Raw genomic sequence first — 6529 nt, forward strand, 5'->3', positions numbered from 1 at the left:
TCTTTTTCTAATAACTTACGCAGTTAATCTTATTATATAAAAAAAATGCTACCTATCCTTTAAAAGGTAGCCTTTAGTCATCTTTTTGAATTAATAATATTATTTAGTTATTTTTTAATTGAGTCAATCTCTAAGTTTTTAGGTAAGCACATAATTAATCAGATTTAATTTAAATTTTATCATCTAAAATCCCTCTAACTTATTCTATAAAAATAAAGAAGTTACTTTTTTTTTTCCTCTCTCATCCAATCTACACACCATTATCACACCTACAACACTCTTTTAGTCTTTCCTCTTTCAACTTTTCTACGTCACTATTCCTTCCAATTTTTGTCTTCTTATAGTAAAGTCTCTAAACCTCTTGTCCATGGAAGCCTTGTTAGTTACTACTTTTCCTTTCTTTGGTTGACATTGGGATTCTAAATTGCATATTAGATACAAAAAAAAAAAAATTTAAATTCAAAATATACATCCAAAATTATAAGAATGTATGTTAAGTATTTTATCAACACATCCAAAATTCATATCAAAATGAATTATTTACACATCCAAATTTATAAGATTGCATAATAAATAATTGATTGACACATATGTTTACATTTTCATAAGAGAAAGACAAAGGACAAACTTTAGACAATAACATTTTGATCTTTGCACTTAAAATTCAATGTTCACATTATAAGATTAAAAATAAAATTTTGACCATAAACACATCCAAAATTAAATGAATAACATAAAGTCTTCTAAATTACATTAATACAAACTCCAAATCAAACAGAGGCGTGCAAATAGAAGAAAACTATCAACACAAACACACAAAAAAAAATCATAGACACATCCAATATTATGCATAAATTGAAAAGATAAAATTTTTGTTTAAACAGAAAAAAAAGAAGAAAGGAGAGACCAAACATTATAATAACCTAGAGAATGTGAAGAGGTAATAAATCTCATATCAGACAAAATAATGTACTAAAAAATTTTAACAACACAAATACATCCAAATACTTGAGATGCATTTTCAGCTCGGAGGAAGTGGCAACGAGGAGGAGTGTGACGTTGAGGATGAGCGCAGCGCAAAGGAGGAAGCAGCGACGAGGAAGAAGGTAGCGCAGAGGAGGATGCGGTGACGAGAATGATGAACGTGATGCGAAGGAGGATGCAGCGACAAGGATGAGGAGCTCGCGACGAAGATTCCTCTTATATGTTTTGCTGATTTAGGATTGAGGTGTGTTTTCGGATTTTAGGAGTTTTTTCAGATGTGTTAGCGTTTAAGGGTTTAAATAAGATTTGGATATCTAAAATTGAATTTTTAATTTTTTTTCCAAATACCAAAGGTATTCATTTCATAACTAAAGGAATACAATGGGTCCATTAAGGACAAAAAAAAGAGAGTGGGGAGTTCCCATACAACTTTCGTATTGAGTTATAAAGAGAATTATAAAAAAGGCATAATGAAAAGACAGAGAATCTAAAAAGAGGACTTTAACCCCTAATGTTTCACTAGAAGGCATTCACCACTTCCATCAATAATCTTTGAGAAGCTCGTTCTATGTCTTCCGGTGGAGTTTCTTCATTCTCAAAGACCAAGCGGTTTCAAGCTCTCCAAATATTTCAGTACATAATTTCATTCAAGAACAAGTTTTGTTGGTTACTTCCACTTCTCGATAGGTAAGCTTTTTTCCTCTTCCAGCACCGATAGAGTTCCTCTTCCTCTTCTCATATCGTCACACCTGCAAATGGGCTTCTGAGCCATACTTCTTTTGTCTTATTACAGGTGAATAATAGTGCATAATAAATTCCTCCTCTACCTGACATTGGAGGTAAATCGTAGAAGTTGAAGGAATTTGCTGCTAAAGATTCAACAAGACAAGAAATCTTCCATGGAGGACACACTAGAGGAAGAATTTGATATTCGGGGGTAATTTTATTTTTCAGAAGTCTTTTCAAATATTACTACATTGAGCTATAGGTGGACAAAACTCAATTGGTGAATGGTGAAAATGGTAAGACACTTGATATGCTGATGCTACTTCGTAATTACCAGACTTGTGAAAAGCCTAGGATATTTGGTCCTCTCGTTCTTCAATATTAATTGATAGAATACTTTGAGCAATTTCTGGAGAAAACAAAGACCGTATTAATTGAATATTCCACTCCTTATTCTGAGTTAGGAGTTCTTTTACCCAAGTCACATTTTGCCTTGTTATTGCAGATTGCATAGGAGCATAGTGGAGATGAGGGGATGGCATCCATGGATCTACAAAAACATGGATATTCTCTCCTCAACCTACCTCCAGAGCAAGCCTTTCTCAAGGACTTTACGCCCCTTCAAGGCACTTCTCCAACCCCACGAAAGTACTGCTCCCATTTCTACCTCCATAGTAGATTGGTATTTGTAGTACTTTTTTTTCAGCATCTTAGTATGTACAGAGTTTGGTCTGGTAGCTATTCTCCAACACTGCTTTTCCAAAAGTGCTAAATTATGAGATCGCAGGTCCTTAAAACCCAAGCCCCCTCCTTCTTGGGTCACGTCATACGCTCCCAGCTTATTCAAGACATTCTTCTCTCCCCTCTCTTCTATCTCCACTAAAACTGAGATAAAATTTCATGGATCTCAATTATAAGACTATCTGATAGTTTAAACAAGAAAGGTTGTAGATTGGGATAGCCTCCCTAACTACTTTGATAAGGACGTGTCTACCCTAGCTGAGAGCAGTTTTCGCTTCCAACCTTTCATTCTCTTTCTAACTTTATCTTTAATCATCACAAAAGTGGCCATTTTAGATCTCTAGACTACAGAAGGTAATCCTAAATATTTATCATGTGTCCCTATATTACGAATGTGAAGTGTGGTTGTCAAAGTTTGTCGCAATGGAGAAGAAGTATTATTATCTAAAAAACACTGCCGATTTAGTCAGATTAACTTTCTGCCCACTAAACCCCTCATAGCCATCTAACAAGTCAATAATGTGCTGGAAGTTGTCAATAGTAGCTTTACTAAAGAGAATTGAGTCATCTACAAATAGTAGGTGATTCACCCTAAGAGATCTTCTGTTAATCTGAATTTCACGGATAACACTGTTTTGCTCAGTCTTGTGTAGCAAGAAGGAAAGTCCTTCTGTAAAGAAAAAAAAAAGATATGGGGATAGGGGATCACCCTACCAAATGTCCCTATTTGGTTTAAAAAAACTAAAAGGTCATCCTTCCACAATAACCAAGTAAGAAACAGTTGTGACGACTTCCCGAATCCATCCAATTCATCGAGAATCAAAATCGAGTTTCTCCAGAATAAACCACAAAATTATCATTCAACTCTATCATAGGCTTTGCTCATATCCAGCTTAACTGCCATTTCATTTTCTAAACCTCTCTTTTTATTCTTTAGGTAGTACATATATTTATGAGCAACCAAAATGTTGTCAGAAATGAGCCTACCTTCAAGAAAGCACTTTGGTTAGGACTAATGAGAGAATTCATAATTTCTTGCAATCTATGAACTAATACTTTTGAAATAATTTTATAGAACACTGAGGACAAGCTAATAGGCCTCACTTGTGTTATATCCCTAGTATCTGGGATTTTTGGAATAAAACAAATCTGGGAATGGTTAAAACTCCTCAGTATTCGACCACCCGTAAAGAAACTCTTTACTACACGAAAAACATCCCCACCAACTATATTCCAATAAAAATAAAAAAATTTTACAATAAAACCATCCTCACCTAGAACGTTTTGGGGGTGTACACTAAAAGTAGCTCGTTTAACTTCTTCCATTGAAACTGGCCGGATTAGTTTACGGTTCATAGTTGGTGTGACTTTAGCCTCAAACTCTTCGAAAACATGACTAGGATCAGTAGGGTTATCTAATGTGAAAATCTTCTGAAAATACCTTTCTGTCACTGTTGCAATGTCTCTATGAGAGGTGGCAATTACATTGTCATTCCAAAGTAGTTTTCAAAGTTTATTTCTTCGGTTCCTTGCTTGAAAATTTCAATAAAAGAATTTTGTGTTCCTATCACTAAGCTGTAACCATTTAATTCGTGACTTATCCTTCCAAAAACTTTTCTCCCAGATGTGGGCAGCCTCTAGCATTCGTTCAAGTTCATCTAGTTGATCCCCTCCTTGTACTCCTAAATTCTCCAACTCCTCAATACTAGCATTCAGCTCCTGAATGTGCTTTGCAGAGTTAGTGCGATTTTTCTGCTGCCATTGAACCAAACGGTGCCAACAAAGCTTTAATTTTTCAACCAGTCTAAACATTGGTGAACCCGTAATTGCAACTGTAACACTTTACCATACAGAGCTTTACGCTTAAGTCATAAAACCGAGGTGGTGTGGTATTACGACCTCTAAAATAAAACATATATACCTATAATAGTCGAAAGAAGATAGTATAATAGGAGCCTTGAAGAATAGGTAAGACAAATTGTAAAATTAAAAGCGCAACACTCAAGATTAAGGATTACTTGCGTACGAAAAAAGTTAGAGTTCATAAATATATATAAATAGAAAGCAAGAACAGAGGGTCAAGAGTACAAAATAACCAACTCTTAACCCAACCTGCGAAGTTAAGGTTGTCCGGAGAATATTTACACACACACACACACCCCTGCGAAGTTAAGGTTGTTCGGAGAATATTCACACACACCCCATTATGATTAAATTTCACTCATCAACTTCAATTATGTAGAAACAAATGACAAGATTCAAACAAATTTGTTACAATAACTCTTAAAAAAAAGGAGTGAAATAATTATAAATTTCTTATTCTATAATTGTAATTAATAAATAAATTTAAAATTTGAAAATATATTGACTATATTGACTATTAGCTTTTTTTGGGACAACATCAGTTGAATTTTTTTTTAAAATATGAATATTATAAATAATCGATTTCGTAATCATATGAGAAATGAATTGTTAAATAATTATTTAACGACATATTATTCGTAACGGCCACGTATATAGGATGTGTTTGGATTCGTGTTTAACTATAAAAAGTACGTTTAAATTTTTTGAATGCTTGAATATTTTGTTTGGCTTTTTTTTTTAATTTCAAAACGCAGATGTGATTCTTAGTCTCAACTCATGTTTATGAGAAGCTAGCAGTTGTAATTTACTAGCTTATGTGTTGTGTTAATCTTTTTACCTATTTTATCAATTCTACCTTTCATTCTTTTTTCCACAAAGAAACACAAATAAAAATTTATTTTAGGAATTATTAATCCCACTATGGAGGATAAATTAAATAAAAAACTAACTATAAAATGATAATAAAATTATAAGTAATAAAAAATTATAATTTAAAATAGTATTAAATAAAAGAATATTGAAAATACTAAAAACTTTATAAGTAATATAATTTAATAAAGTATATTTTGATATATTTTTCATATATTATTTTTGCTTTTGATATAAAAATATATTTTGCCAATTTTTATATATTATTTTTATTTTAGTAAGTAAATATTAATTTTATTATAAAATTAATTAATAATATCTATTTAAAATTTTAACCACCATTATTCAAATAATATTCATTCTATCAAAATTAATTTTGTATAAGGTTGTCAAACATAAAACATATTATCACAAACTTACTTTTATTTAAAATTAATTCTATAAAATCAAATTTATTCAAATTCTAATTTGAGCAAACACCAATTTGAACACACATAATTCATTTCACACCACTAAATTTTGTAGTATTTTATAAACCTAGATGCACGAAAGAAGCTAAGTACTCTACGTTTAAAGAAATTAGAGACTATAATGTATTTTCTATTTGTCGAAGACTTAAATATCCGCATTCTGCAGGACAAAAAGTTAGTAACCTATTTTGTCCATTTCTCTAATATCTATTAGTAATATATTAAAACAGAACTAAAAGTAATCTCTAGATACATTGTTAATCTTCTAGCTTTCTACCATGATGCCATGTCAGCTTAAGTGGCTATTTTACACAATTTGAACACAATCTTCTATCTTTACATTATGCCATAGAATTCTCATTTTATTCTTATCTCCTCGTAATAACTTATCTTTATATAATGTTAATAAAAAAAAATAAGATTGTCTTTTAACCTTAACTTTTTATATTCTCTTATACTTTGTTTTTATGTAGGTTACACTATTACTTTCAATGTTAATGTTAATTCTTTTTAATAGATATAAATTTGATTAAAATCTAATTTTTTCTCTTCTCCTTTCATACTCATATCTCATTCTTATATTTACTATATAAATCAATATTCACTTCACACATTTTCTTTATCTCTTCTCACATAATCTCATATCTCTTTCTCTTTTTCTTTCTCTCTACTCTTCATTCTTATTAATTTTTTTGCACAGCTAGAATTTAGTTAATAACCATAGTTTTAATTATTGGAATTTGTGTTTAATGGCCATAATTTTATTTTTATTTTTTAATTTACTAAACGTATATATTAGGTCATTGTGTGATTGTATTCATTAATTTTATGAGTTATATGTTGTCTTTATCATCTATATATCACTTTTTTTTAAC

This window comes from Arachis ipaensis, chromosome B06 (genome assembly GCF_000816755.2).
Source record: "Arachis ipaensis cultivar K30076 chromosome B06, Araip1.1, whole genome shotgun sequence".
In the NCBI taxonomy this organism is placed as follows: domain Eukaryota; kingdom Viridiplantae; phylum Streptophyta; class Magnoliopsida; order Fabales; family Fabaceae; genus Arachis; species Arachis ipaensis.